General features: G+C 40.1%; 1 long non-coding RNA gene across 1 annotated transcript in view; it reads right to left on the reverse strand.

Moving 5' to 3' along the window:
• The window catches only part of LOC311620521, a 58,259-nt gene extending 43,345 nt beyond the window's left edge, over positions 1–14,914 (reverse strand). Inside the window, exons 1-3 of the long non-coding RNA XR_014794705.1 lie at positions 14,779–14,914; positions 14,523–14,565; positions 12,469–12,562 (exon numbers count right to left, since the gene is read on the reverse strand). This is a non-coding gene — a long non-coding RNA (uncharacterized lncRNA). The remainder of the gene's footprint in view (positions 1–12,468; positions 12,563–14,522; positions 14,566–14,778) is intronic.
• Positions 14,915–15,163: the final 249 nt, after the last annotated feature.

Raw genomic sequence — 15,163 nt, forward strand, 5'->3', positions numbered from 1 at the left:
CATACATTGACTTTTTCTCTCTCTTTTAAGGTAAGAAATAAGGTTTTTAGGAAAAGCAAAGTCAATTTTGAACTTGCTTACAAGCTTGGTCTACCTGGAAGGGAACAGAATGTCCTTGGAGAATCATAGACTTCATTTGACCTGAGCAGCCTCTTCACAGTTTACACGGGAGTAGAAAGTAAGATTCCACACTCAGGAACTGTTTAGGAGCTTGGGCTGTGGACCCTGAATGTTTGGGCTGAAACCCTGCTTCCGTTCTCTTCTAAGGACAGTGCCCAAATCTCTAACCTATCAAAGGAAACCAATAATGCTACCTAACTCACAGGGTTGGTGTGAAACCTCAGTGTGTTAGTCCACAGGAAGCACTTTGGTGCCCGCTGCATAGTAATCACTCAGCAGATGTTAGATGTCATCATCATCGCCACCCTCACTTTGTCAAATAGTAAGTCACTAATCATTATGTCCTTGTGTCATGCTCGTCTGTGAGGGTGTGATGTGGCTTGGTGCTGGAGTGTCTGCTCCCTGTCCTAGCACAGTCACTGTGGAGAGCATGCAGCCACTCTGACTGCCCGCCTGCTCCCAGCCTTCACTGTCACCTCTCTAGCCTGACATTGGGTGTGTAAACTTTCTGAGTGGTGTGGGAAAGGTAGATGGAAAGGGGCTGATATTAAGTAAGGTGTCTCTCTCTCTCTATCACCTTTTTTTGTGTTCAGATTTTCTATTTTTTTTTAATCCTCACCTAAGAATTTCTCTCCCTCCCCACTGATTTTTTTTTAGAGGGAGTGGAAGAGAGGGAGGAGCAGGGAGGAAGGGGGATGAGAGAGAGAAACATCAATGTCAAAGAGACACATAACTTGGTTGCTTCCCATATGTACCCTGACTGGGGTCGGGATCAAACCTGCAAACTGAGTACGTGTCCTTGACAAGGAATCGAGCCTGTGACTCTTTGGTCCACAGGCTGATGCTCTTAAATATTGAGACGAGCCAGCTAGGACTTTTCAGATTTTCTCTGGGGTGTCTCTTTTTGGCTTCATAGGTAAATACAAATTCTTCTTTTGCCCAGGAGCAAATACACAGCTCATTAGCCTAAAGGAAGGGAAAAAGCTAGGCTTGTATCATTGAGTTTTTCATCCATAAACCCATAACCAGCCTAGAGAACTTCTTGCAAAATTTGTAGAAATTGACATGGATTTCTTGTAACATTTTCTTAAGGGTCTATTAATGGAACTAAATCATTCTTATGAAGGAAATTCCCACAGGGGATTTTAGATGACACTCTCTGATGAACAACATTTTTTTTTTTTATACAGAAGGCTAACCCTCTAACATGCTCCTCACAGGGGATCTCTGTGTATTGTGGAATTATTAGTAACTGCACCCATGCATAGGCAAAGAGCAAAATAGGATCAAGATTTATTTGAAGAAATTTGTTTTTAACAAATTTTTATAATAACATACGTTTAGAAAAAAAAATGGTGTTATAATCTTGATTGTGACAAACAACTTAGGCTTAAAATTTAGAGAAGAAAAATATCTAGTTCCAATAAAATGATGCTCTGAGATTATTTTTTTAAAGAGATTTTAAAATGCCCCACCACTAAAACATCTTTATAAAGGTGTATCTTATTAGTCTCATAAAGCTACAAGCTCTGCTCTGTGGTACAGTCTAACAATAGATATAGCACTTTAAAAAAAATTATTTATTTCAGAGAGGAAGGGAGAGGGAGAGAGAGAGAGAGAAACATCAATGAGAGAGAATCATCGATCAGCTGTCTCCTGCACGTCTCCCACTGGGGATAGAGTCCGAAACCCAGGCATGTGCCCTTGACCGGAATCAAACCCCAGGACCCTTAGGTCTGCAGGAGGACGCTCTATCCACTGAGCCAAACTGGCTAGGGGAAGATAACATTTAATTCCCCCCCCCCCCGCCCCCCTTTAGAGTCAAGAAGAAAGCAAGCAAAGTTGTTGAAATTAACTTTGCTCTGAAACTTTCTTTTGGAACTTAAGTAGTGAATGAGAACGTCACAAACTCTCAAAGTCCATACTATCTGAACCATAAGCTAAAGCTGGGATGTCAGTGGTAAGACTGCTGAGTGGGAAGGCAGGTAGTTTGGAAGGGATAGGGCTGGGGATCCAAGAGCTAACCTGTCTATAGGTTGTTCCCTGAGAAGAGCCAATGTGGACTCCATCTCCATTAGGTCTGACTGTCAAGGAGATCCAGCAATGTGTGAGGGAGAAAGCAGCTGGATTTTGGGGCATAGCACGGTGCTGGGTCCAAGAGCTTGAGGGGTTTGAAGCCCGAGTCCAGCCAGCAGCATATGGTCCAGAGAACTAGGGGCTGAGGGATACAGGGCAGGCAGCGTTTACCACTGAGTGATTAGAGACTGATTGGAAACTTGCAATACTCTCAGCAGACCGATGTGGCCTAGAGAAATTGCTTAGTGTCAGAGAAGGGAGTAGGATTTGAAAAAAGAAGCACTAAGCTCATTGAACTTTCCTTTTCAAGTATCAAGTTAATTTTTCACCACATATTTATTGGGTGGCATATGGCAGGCACTGTACTAGGCACTGGGAGTATGAAAATGATCACTATAGACACGGAGTTCATAGTCTTGTGGAGGAGTAACACTCAACAAACGTTATGTGTAGTTACAAATTCTGAAAAGTACTCTAAAAGTAAATTACAGGGAAGAGTAAGAGAGTGTAACAGGACAATCTAGACCAGGGAAGTTTCTTAGAAGGTAATGATGTTTGAGTTGAAGGATTCCAAGGAAAAAGGCTGACATGGAGGTGGGTTGAGGGTCCAAATCATGTGGGGGTGTGTAGGCAACCTTGGGTTTTTATCCTAAATCAGTGGAAACCATGAAGGTGTTTTAAGGAGGATACTGATATGAACAGGTTAAGTGACAACATGGGGAATGAACTACAGAGCATCCAAAGTACAATTGTCTAGAAAAAGCTCAGAGCCACTTGATCAAGTGTAGGCAGTAGAGATGGCATAACATGGACAGAAATTGAGATTTCTTTGAGAGGTAAAAAGTTTTAGTATCTGTACATCACATGTTTGTTTGTTTTTTCCATATATTTTATTGATTTTTTTACAGAGAGGAAGGGAGAGGGATAGAATTAGAAACACCTGATAAGAAAGAAACATCGATCAGCTGCCCCCTGCACATCCCCTACTGGGGATGTGCCCACAACCAAGGTACATGCCCTTTATAGGAAATGAACCTGGGACCCTTCAGTCCATAGGCCAACGCTCTATCACTGAGCCAAACCAGTTAGGGCATCAGATGTTTTTTTTTAGGAGAGATTGTAAGGAGATACTGAGAAGGATATAGGTTTGGGGTCTGTACACCTGGATGGATGGCCTTGTCAGTAGATGAGGACTTTTGGAGAAGGGTCTGGTCTGTGGGAAAGGTTTGGGACCTGGGGGTTTTGAAGTGTCTTCCAGACATCTGAGTAGTGAGTGGTCTAGTAAAGCTCTGAGGTAAGAGTGAGTTGAAGATAAAAATCTGGGACTTGTTGGTATGTAGATGGAAAGGGAAATCACAGATGAAGATGACCTTACATTGGGAGAGTATACCGTGAGAAGAGCAGAAAACTGGGACCACGTATCCAACTGTGTTGAAGACAATAAACTGGCAAAGAAAACTAACAAAGAATATTAAGAGAAGAAACAAATGATCCAGGAAAAGGTAATAGGTAAACAAACTGAAACCTCAAAAGGGCCAATTCAGTTTAGTAGCAGGGAGATTATTGGTCATTTCAGTGAAAACACGGTACATTCTAGGACTTACAGAAACGACCTAAATCATTAATGTTGGGGTTTTTATTCAACCTAGTGAGAAGGTAGAAAACCAGCGTAGTGACCCTGAGTGGCACGGGAGATGATAGAGTATGGTGAAATGTAGAGTCAAAAGGAAATGGGGAGAGATTAGGGAATTTATAGGCACATTAGAGGCCTGGTGCCCAAATTCATGCATGGGTGGGGTCTGGTGGCCTGCCTGCCCTGATAGGGGATGATTGGGCTGGTTGGAGGGGAGGGGCTTCAGGTGGTTGGTGGGCTGTCCCTGTCCCTTAGTAGAACTCCCGATCAAGGGGACAATTTGCATATTAGCCATATATTATATACTAGAAGCCCTGTGCATGAATTTGTGCACATTGAAAAGAAATTAATTAAAAGAAATATTTTAGAGGCCAGGGAGGGACTAAGGGAGGTTGGTTCCAGGGTGTGTCTAGCCCATCTTGCTCAGTCCCAATTGGCCAGATCCCAGCAGCAAGCTAACCAACTGGTCAGAGCATCTGCCCTTGGTGGTCAGTGCATGTCATAGCGAGAGGTTGAACAGCCTTAGCATATCATTCATATAACAACTAGACACTTAGCACATTAAGCTTTTATTATATAGGACTAGAGTCCCAGTGCACAAAATTCATGCACAAGGTGGGCGTGGGGTGGGGTGTCCTTCAGCCCGGTCTGCACCCTCTCCAATCCAGGACCCCTCTGGGGATGTCCGACTGCCAGTTTAGGCCCGATTGGGCATCCCTCTCACAATCCGGGATGGCTGGCTTCTAACCATTCACCTGCCTGTCTGTCTGATCAACCCTAACCACTCGGCGTGCCTACCTGATTGTCCCTAACTGTGTCTGCCTGCCTGCCTGATCACCTCTAACGGCTTTTGCCTACCTGCCTAATGCCCTTAACTGCTCCTCTACTGGTCTGATTGCCCCTAACTGCTCTCCCCTGCTAGCCTAATCGCCCCTAACCACCTCTGCCTTGGCCCCTGCCACCATGGCTTTGTCCAGAAGGACATAAAAAAAAAAAACTCCTGATCTATCCAGTATAGCATGTTACCTTTTTATTAGTATAGATGATATACATAGCCCATGGGCACAGGCAATAGTCTGGTGAAGGCCTGGGGGTGGAGGTGGTAAGTGCAGGTTGGAGGGGGTCAATGGCAGGGGTAAGGGGACATTGGTAACACTTTCAACACTAAAGTTACAATTTTAAAAATAAAGGATAAAAAAAGAAAAGGAAATGGTGATTTTACTAACGGGTTTTCAAATATAATGGTGTACCACAAACAGGTGGTGTTTTAAAAGTATCATGGTACTCATGCAATTGTTTTTAATGAATCTGTTGCTTCTCGTGCCTTTAATTATGAAACTGATAGTAACACATTTATTATATTCTTGGAAATAAAGAGAAATGCATTATTGCAGGCAGATAGCTTGAATCACCACCACATCATGATTTATAGCTAAAGTATAATGTCATCTATGGATAATAGCTGTTTAGAGATGTGTAAAAATGGCATAAAAATAGTGAGTAGGTGGTAACATTAGCAAATTTGACCAGGTAATAAAAAAATTAAGTAGACTAATTATAATTATTTAGAAGCTATAAAACCTGTCAATTCACACAATATCACATCATTAACTATGTAACTCATGGGTAAATACAAACCTGAGTAAACTTTAAATTCTGGCTTTCTTTCATTAACCATGTCACTTTGTGCAAGCTACTTCCCTTTTCTGTGCCTCAGTTTCCTTATCTGTAAAATGGAGGTGATAATGGAAGCTATGTTTCAGGAACATTGTTAGTTTTAAAGGAGATGATCTATGTATATCACTTAGAACACCTAGCATATAGAAGGTATATCATAAACTTAGTTATTATATCACTATTATTCTGTGATCAAAAAAATTCTTTAAACTTTTGTAAACTTTATCAGATACACAACATTGGAATTAGTAAGTCAAAGTGTAAAAATCATCATTTTGGATTTTTTAGTTGATGCAAGTCATCTTTTAAAATAAAATGATACTTGAACTAATTTTCAGCCATAACAATGGTATAGACAAACCCATAAAAATACCAAAATACTTGTATATGGGTTAGTAAACAACTTCTGGATGAGCCCCTCCTCCAGCCCCCTCCCCCCTTTAATCCTGCCCCTTCCTGGGAACCCTCAGACTCTCCCAGGGTGCAGAAGCATCTCCAGGATCTTGTGCACCTTTGTGGACTGAGTTTGCTATGATGGGTCAGGACCACACCAAGTCAGCTATTAATTAACTTGGACTTTGCTAATATGACTTCTGACTAAAAATGTCATGACTCATATTTTTCAGTAAATGCTCACCAGTGTTGCTTCCTGTTGTTATCCAAACTCTCTACTTATTTGCTAGATATACAATATATAAAAAAATGCTTTACAATTTAATTCCCATTTTTCTGATTATTAGCGAGTTGAACACTTATTTACATATGCTTATCAGCCATTTGCAACTCCTGCTTATGTAAATTTCATGCTAGTCATTTTGCCCATTTTTCCATTGGCGGCCTTCATCTTCTTCTTAGTGATTTTCAGGTATTATCTTTAAAAATTCAAGAGATTAACTCATTTTATCTATATATTTACTATAAATGTAGTTCATAGTTTTCTTGCCTGTTACTTTCCCCCCCTGAAGTTTACTTTCAAATATCAAGAGGATTACATTTCTATCATTGCTTTAAAAGTTTATAAATATAAAAGTTTATGCTTATAAAGTTTCCCTCTACACTAGAGGTCAGAAAAAAAAAACAACAACAACATTAAATTATGTCTTCTAGTTTTATGTTTTTAATATTGTGTCATATCCATGAAACTCGCCAACCCACCTGTGATCAATCTTGGTGTCTGAGAGAAATAAGGTCAGTGCTCTCTGTGTTGAATCAGCCTGTCTCCCCTCCTCCACTGACTTAGATGCATCCTTTATTTTACATGTCTTTTGGCTTATGCTATGTCTATTTTAACACTTTCTTTTGGAAAAAGAAAGGCTCTCCCAGGTTAATATTTTTCCTTTTAAATGTTATTCAGTGTCTTCGGTTTCTGACCAACACAATGCCTCTACGTTCTTTGTGAAAGTTGCTGGGTCAGTGTTTTTGCTCCAGCCGGAGGGCCAGCGCAGCTCTCCGGTGCCATCAGAGTTGCTGGGACAGGCCGGTCCACAGCAGAGCCAATCATTACTTGAAAACAGCAACCATTTGCCAGGGCTTTGTGTGCCAGCTTGTTGAATTGGGACCAGAATACTTTCTTAGAGAAAATGGGGTGAGAAAATTCATTCATCAACTCTGAGTCACAGACATGTAGATGGGGCATAGTCTAATCCGGACTATAAATTTGTGCTTTCAGAAAAATAACTTTCTGAAAAGACACAAAGAGTATGAATTTTCAAGGATTGACTTTCATTGAATTCATAGAAGAAAGACCCTCTGAGTGAAAGGGATTCTTGGATCACAAAAGAAATTTAATTACTTCTTCAAGCTCTAATGACAGTACTTTTCTGTAATTTTAAAAATAATCTGGGTGAACTTTCCTTTTTGCTTCACTATCAAAGTGAGGCAGCCAGCAGGGAGAGTCCAGTGGGGAAACAAGTATCGCTTTGTTCTACTTTGGACCTTCAGCAATTCCGAAGGCTATAAAATACACCTTAGGCTGTAAAGTGTCCTCACTGGTATCATTGCATGTTGCCTTTGTACCAGCCCCAAACTGTACTTTCAATTGCTTACTTTCTAACATACTCTACATTGAAAGGTCTACATCATAATTTGTTTTTCTCTTCTGTCTCATAACAGTGGCTCTCCAGCTGAGACCAACCTGATGGAGCAAATTTCAAAGAAACAGAGTACGGGCAAAATGAGTGCATATAAAAATTACAGAGAAGATTGTATAAGTATCATGAGAACTTTATTAATTTACTATGACACATTTTACTATTAATATAATATATATTAATATAATTTACTATTAATATAATAGTAATTAATATATAACTGATAAAAATGATTACTTTTCAAATTAATGTCACATGAGTTACTCTTACAATGGTGTGATTCTATAGCTTATATCTTACAAGGTAGCTTACTGTGTATTAATCGAAGAAGACCTAGCATTTTAAGTACAGCAAACTTACAGTGAGAAATCCATTTTATGGTTTCTTTTGTTGGAGAAGAATTCATATTACAGCGTGTATCACTGGCAACTTATTTCCTACCTGGTCTACATGAAAAGAATCAACATTTAAATTTCAAACCTTCTTTTCGAGTTGATGCTAAATTATGTGACTCTGTTGATGTGTCAGGGATTTTGTTGTGCTGTGTGTTTTTATTTGTTAGCCTATCATTTTAAAAGAAACCTTAAGCATGTAGCATTTAAACAAATACATAAGTCTGTCAGTGTTTTCAAAAGTGCTGTAGCATTTCAAAGAGAAAAGCATTGTTCTTTACGTTGCTCAATATAGCAGTGAAAGTAGGGCAGGTTGATTCAGCCTAAGACTCCGAAGCTGCACTGTCATGTCACCTAGCGCTTAAAAGCTCTTAATTTACATTTTCTGGAAAAAAAATTTATAGACCCAGATATCTTTGAACCAGCAAGACTGTTCATTACAGGAAGTTATTATTTTTATCAGCCTGTTCGTTTCTGAAGTCTCTTGGCAACACTACAAGAATAGCTTTCCCTTGTTAATAAAGAACAATCTGCAAAAACAAATTAGAAATGTGTTAAGGACAAAATAAACAGACACTTTATTTTTTAAACTTGGGGGCCTCTGAATTTCACAGACTTCTGGAATCTAGGGTGCTCCACCCAACTGCTACGCGTTTTATTGCTCTGTTATAGGTTTGGCATGAGAAGAATAGTTTTCCAACTGTTGAAACAATGCAGATTCACATTTTTCCAGAAGGAAAAAAAAAAAAAGCTCTATCTTACATATTAAATTCCAAATAGAGAAACAGTGTCTGTATCACTCTTCCCATTTTATGATGGAATTTGAGAACTAAGGGGAAAATTACATATATGAAAATGGTATATCTAAGTGGAGTTGAAACCTACATCTGGTGAAAGAATTTTCACATCAGTGGAGAAAAGTCAATTCACAGAGCACAGCTCCCATGTTGTGAAATCCCACTTAAAACAGTCACTGGAGGCCAGTCACCTGGGATTTGTTGAAATAACTCCTGTCTAGTTCTCACTGTTACATGTTACACACACACTGCTGGCTGCTAAAGAGAGCTTTGGTGTAATGCTCGCTGAGCAATAGTTCTTTGAATTCTTGCTCAGTCTAATAGTTCCTTCTAGGTGATTAGAGAGGAACGATTGGCTTGATTGCCATTGCAACCAACACACCTGTTTGGGTGGGGTGGGGAAAGGCTAATTTGCTAACTTTTATTTAAAATATGGAATGACAATTTTTTTATATGTATACAAAAGGGGGGTATAAATAATGTGAAACAGAAAGTAATTATTCATGTTCTCTCTCCTCCACCCCACCCCCCACCAGGAAATAGGCAGACTTTTATTAATAAATTGACTCAATTGGAACTGAAGTGTGGCTTAGGCACCACGGTGAAGCTGTTCATATTTCGTCCTCACACTGCAGGCATGGTGCTGGAGCAAAGTGAGGGCAGTGGAGGCAGAGGGGTGAGTGACTGGGAGGCTTACCTGGTGCGTGGGTAACATCACCACACCAAGATGCACCGAGCACGCAGATACTTGCATCTGTGAGAATCAGAGCCAGGGAGAACAGTGCCTGTGCTTTTCCGACGGTTCTTATCACTTTTTTTTCCAGGCATGAATAGTGTTGCTCCTCTTTGTTACAGTCGTCATGTTCACACCCGGATGACATACTTGCTGAAATATCAGCTTAGAAAACTGTTTTCCGTGGCTTGTCCTCTCTACTTCCTGATGCCTGAATTTCTGCTCATCCTCACATCCTGGGCTGGTTGCTCCTTTGCTCTCATCTTTCCCTCTCCCTGCTTCCCTCCCTCCCCAGTGCTGACATTCCTCCTCTCTCAGTCTCTCTGCCCCTCTCCCCAGTCCAGGGGAAGCTTTGTCGGAGTCTCTGCAGAAGCCCAAGCCAGTTCAGCCCAGGACTGCACCTGCAGCTCTCTGATGCAGGTGACAGGCTGCAGGATCCAGTGTAACTGGAGGTAGGGGCAGTTCGGTGAGATTTGTGACTTCTGTGGCGGGAGAGGCAGGCAAAGCTGATATCACAGTGTTGGGAACAAAGTATCTCAAGAGACCATCTGTTTCAGCCCCGGGCTTTCAGAGGGTAAGGTATCACTACCCCCAAGAGGCAGCTGAGGTCTTGAGAGGTTAAGTGATCTGCTCCAAATCTCACAGCTAAGGAATGGTGGAGAGCTGTGTGTGTGTGTGTGTGTGTGTGTGTGTGTGTGTGTGTGACAGACAAACTAGAATGTTGGTAGCTTCCTGCTAGAACTGACTCCTTCCCCCCCACCCCTCATGTGGAGAAATTTTTAAATACACAAAAGTACAAAGAATAATATTATAACAATAACCTGTATTCTTCCCACCCACGTTGAAAACTGTTAAAATATTTTGCAATGTTTGCTGCATGTCTCTTTTAAAAAAATCTACATTCTTTTAAAAAAAATCACCACTTGGGAAAGATGTATTTATATTCTTGGGAGGGCAGGTGGCAAACACACACACACACACACACACACACACACACACACACACACACACCAAAAAAAACAACACCTTACAAAGAAAGAAAAAATGCATTAATTCCCAAGAAAGAGGCAGAAAGGAAAGACAGTACACCCTGTAGATAACACCTGTGCTCCCTTTGACCACCTCACTTCAGGCTCATTTCCTTCCCTCCCTCTTCGGAGACTGCACTGCACAGCCAGCCTGAGCCTGGTGAGAATCCTTCCTACTGAGAGCCACATGCAGTATACAGTATTGCCTTACATGTGCCTCCGTGTCCTATTTTATGACACTTGAACTTTCTCCCCTAAGATCCTATGCTGAGGTGAAACTCACATACATTTGGCTCATTCATTTGGTCAGAATGGTGTGCACAGACCACATTTTAGTTAAATAGTCCCCCCCCATGTGTTTATTGACAGTTTGGGCTTTTCCATTGTTCCTCAAAACCATATCACAGTAAACACTCAGGGATGTGCCTCCTGGGCATGGCTGTCTCTCTTGGGATGGACGTTTGCATGGGGCCTGCATATTTTCACTTGTCCCAAGTGGCTGTAGCAGGTATTTTCCTACCAACTTAAAAGGGGCATTCAATGTCCATAAATTCTTCCCGCTACTCAATGGTTTTAGACTTTTTAGTTTTCCGAGAGCTGACTGAAATACTGCTCATCATTTCACTGTGCAAGGAAAAGGAGCCAGGTTAGTGTCCAGAACACTTCGGCATACAAGGAAATGTAACTGTGAGAGGACCCCAGGAGAAGACAGCATGACTTCACTCTGCCAAAACTCTGAGTTAATGCAGAGGGTCTGGAGAGCTATTATTTTTACTACTTTTTTGCCATCTTTGTGCATTTTTGTCACGTTGGTGATTTAGCTCTTATATGTTAAAGATGTGCTATAGAGTGATTAGCCTTATATGAAAAAGTATTGGAAAAATAAAAATTCTATGTGGAACATATTTGAATTCCTTCTCACATGTCAACTGCTTGATTATATAGATAGAAAAACCCAAACCCTTAAAGTTTAAATGACTTAGCCAAGATCTCTCAGAAAGGTTCAAAAAAAACAACAACAAATTACAGGAAAAAAAAATTGATCACAAAACACTGAAATAAAATGAAACGTATTGGGATTTCATCTCATGAGGTCTCCTCATGATTTTATACCCAGCATATGCCATGTCTTACAGTTTTTATCTGCGCTACAGGCGGAACCTGGATTATAGAAGATCCTAACTAAATATTAGTTGAGTTAATAAATAAGCCAGAAGAGGAAGTATATAAAAATCTCTTGGTGTGTACACGGGTTGAAAGATGTCCTCTGAAGATAAAAAACATTGTCTCATAGGAAACCATATACTCAACCTCTCCCTCCAATTCCTACCCTTTTTGAGAATCTTATGGAACAGTTTTATGAATAAAAACAGGAGGCATGCGGTATTAACATCATTTGGGATATGGGTGGGTAGCCTATTTAAATTTTATGATGATATCCTCACTAACATGTCTAATATATCACAGGACAAATTGTATTAGTTTTTTATAGAAATTGCTGTGAAGATGTAAGAGCGATATCTTGTCTAATCATTTGCCAGTGGGATGAAATCTAGAACATTAAGCAAAAATTAGTTGAAAAGTCGGTTGCATGTAATTAAATGAGGTCATTTTGAGTGAAATAAATGATTAACTTTATGGATTAAAAGAATTGTTTTTCAGACAAAAATGCCAAGACTTAAGAGTGTCACTTATGTGTGTGAGAATGTCTGACTGCTTACATTCAGAGAGGCAACAAAGAGAGTTATTTCATGAGCTTTAGTAGGATGGGTTCATACTGAAACCAAGAAGTATGTCCGTGAATGTGAAATTAACAAGAAATGAATAGATTCCAAGGAAAAGAGGCGTGGCGTGCGGTTTGAGAACCAGACAGTCTTCTGCTAAATGCCTCCGGTCCTAATGCAAAGAAAGCGACAATTTACCTTGTTATCTCCTCCAGGCTCCCTGGCCATGATTCACTCGGATGGAGTCAGTGAGCAAGCGTTTGCACCACGGTCCTCCATCAAAAGTCAAGCTCTGGAAGAGGAAATGAAGACTAACTTTCCCATATTTGGAGGTAGCATTTGGCAAGATGGCGTAATACCTCTCTCGGAGGAGCTGTGAGCTTTTCACTAATCACGGTTATTACTCACCGGCAGGCCAACGCCTCGACCGGCACAGGGACCCCTTTTACCTTGCTGGAGGTTTCTTTTATGATAGAGCATTTATGTGTCACATAAAGCATGCACCAAACACTTTATAATCGTTATTTACTGCTGTTCATAGCAACCTTAAGAACGCGGCAGCCCTGCCCTGCCCTTTAAACCTCAGGAAGCAGCTGCTCTTGACTCGGGGACCTGCCTTCCGAAGGCTCCTCTCGAAATCTCTGGCTGGGGTACTGTGTAATCTAAATCAAAGTTCAAGTTTAGAAGTCGCCGAGGTCAGAAAGGGGAATAGATCATTTAGCTGTCTTTTGTACTTTTAGGATTATGATGACAGCAGATGTGTAAGAAAAGAAAATGCCTTTAAAATGAAAGGCTGTGTCTTTGACTCTGCCAATGTCTCTTGGCTCGAAAATAAATAAAAAGGTATTAAAAGGAAAGACAAATATACAAATACAAAAAATAAATTTCATTGAAATTTATTTTTCAAGCTCTTTGTTGAGTACAATACTATGGGGAACAACATTTTACACTTAAAGAGATTCAAATTATAAACAGAAATAACTAACGTAGTCTATGCCTCATAAAGCTAATTGTTTGTTTGTTTTTAGCATTTAAAATATATGCCACATATGTAGCATAAGATTTATTAAAAATAGCGTCAGGTCGATGTTTTATGTGGAATAAACTGAATAAGACAAATGCCTTAGTTATGTGTGAAAAGTATGTTTCAGGCCAGGCCATGGAGGAAATGTATTCGGTTAGTTTAAAATGTTGCTGATTTTTAATTTATATGTTAAAGAAAACGATGCTTATGATTTCAGAAAGCATGAGGGGTAGTTTTTGGAGCAGAATTCTGGGAGAACTGGCACATACATGAGTCATTTTAAGCTAGACTGGACTTTATGTTCATGACCATTCTCTGGGGAATTGTTCACAAATGACAATGAGTGAGACATCCTTTTCCATTTGTGGGGCTATTTCTCCTGCTTCCTGTCCTAATTTTTCAGTCCTCTGATTGCAAAAGAAACCCCACTGTGTACTTGCTTTGTCGCTTCATATTTTATGAAATGTGTACATCACACAATGAAATAGTATTTGTTTTTAAGAAAGCAGATGAGGTTGATACACAAAAACAGATATTAAAAAAACATACCAATTGTCAATTGATTTGAATAATTTTATTGAGGACATTCTACTTCATTTGAATAAGGAGGCAGTCTGAAATTTGCTGGCACTCCTCTTTTCCAGAATCTCACGTGAAAGAAGTGCACATAAAATATTAAAATCCTCATATAAATGACTTAATACATGTGGAAGAAAAATTCAATTTTTCACGTAGTCATTTTTACTTCATAAAATAATAACTATTGGCAAAACAGAAATCTTTGCTCATTTTTCCCCCTAATGATATATGATGAACTTTTTGAAATGTAAAGTACTTAGCGAGTCATTTATTAGTGGTGGACCTGATTATATATTTTCCAAACAATTGTTCCCAGGAGAAACACAAGTTCTGCCACTCAGGGCATGTTCCTCCCAACTATTGTATATATACATTTTTTTAATTTTAGAAACTACAACTGGCTTTTACACTGTTATGCTGGTAATATTATTCTGCCAAGAGATAACAGCACTCCTATGGAGTATAAGTAGAGTTGACACATTTATGGCATATATTTATAGGCTCCCAGACAGAGTGCTTTGCCATCACAACAGTCAGAACCAGGAACAGAGCCCAAGAATTCTGCTTCCAGTCTCTTATTCTAACAACGTTTACACCCTCTCCCCCCCTCCGCGGCCCCCCCCCCCACACACAAAAAAACCCATCTTACCTTGTCAAGAAGAAAGGGGCTTTGGCTCCAGGAAATTGCAAGGCTGTAATTTAACAAGAAAAAACAATAAAAGAAAGAAAAGAGCAAAATAAAAGTAAGGTAACTTTCATTCAAAACGCTTAGGGTTCTGATAGGAGACGTTGCTTTTTCTGTTGAAGATTTCTGCTGAAGTGCAATGAAATTTTCCCTAGGTGCATAGAGAGAATTGCACTGTTTTCTCTCTCTCTTTCCCCTCCTCATGCAGCCCAACACTTACCCACTGATCCCGCACAGTTTGGTAATGGAAGGGGCAGGGTTCTTTTCAGAGGAGCAGGAAGTTTGTCTTGGAAGGGGTGAGTGTTGTGGCTACAGGCAGCCAGTGCTGTCCGCTGCCCTGAGATTATGCACCCTCCGGATCACGGGTTAAAATGCTCACACTTTGGCAGTGGGACATGTGGCCTTATTTGAGCAAGAAAAAAATGTTTCTCCAAAATAGCTCAAAAAAATCATGTAAAAACTTGTTTTTCCTGGTGCTACAAACATTCAGATTCCTGCATGATCTGCTTCTGTATTGAGACTGTCATTAAAGAAAGGGAGGTGTTACTGTGCTGGGAGAAGGAACTTTGATCTCGTGTTGCTCTTCGGCTTTTGGAGTTCATCAA

This window comes from Pipistrellus hanaki (genome assembly GCF_964339955.1).
Source record: "Pipistrellus hanaki genome assembly, chromosome: 3".
In the NCBI taxonomy this organism is placed as follows: domain Eukaryota; kingdom Metazoa; phylum Chordata; class Mammalia; order Chiroptera; family Vespertilionidae; genus Pipistrellus; species Pipistrellus hanaki.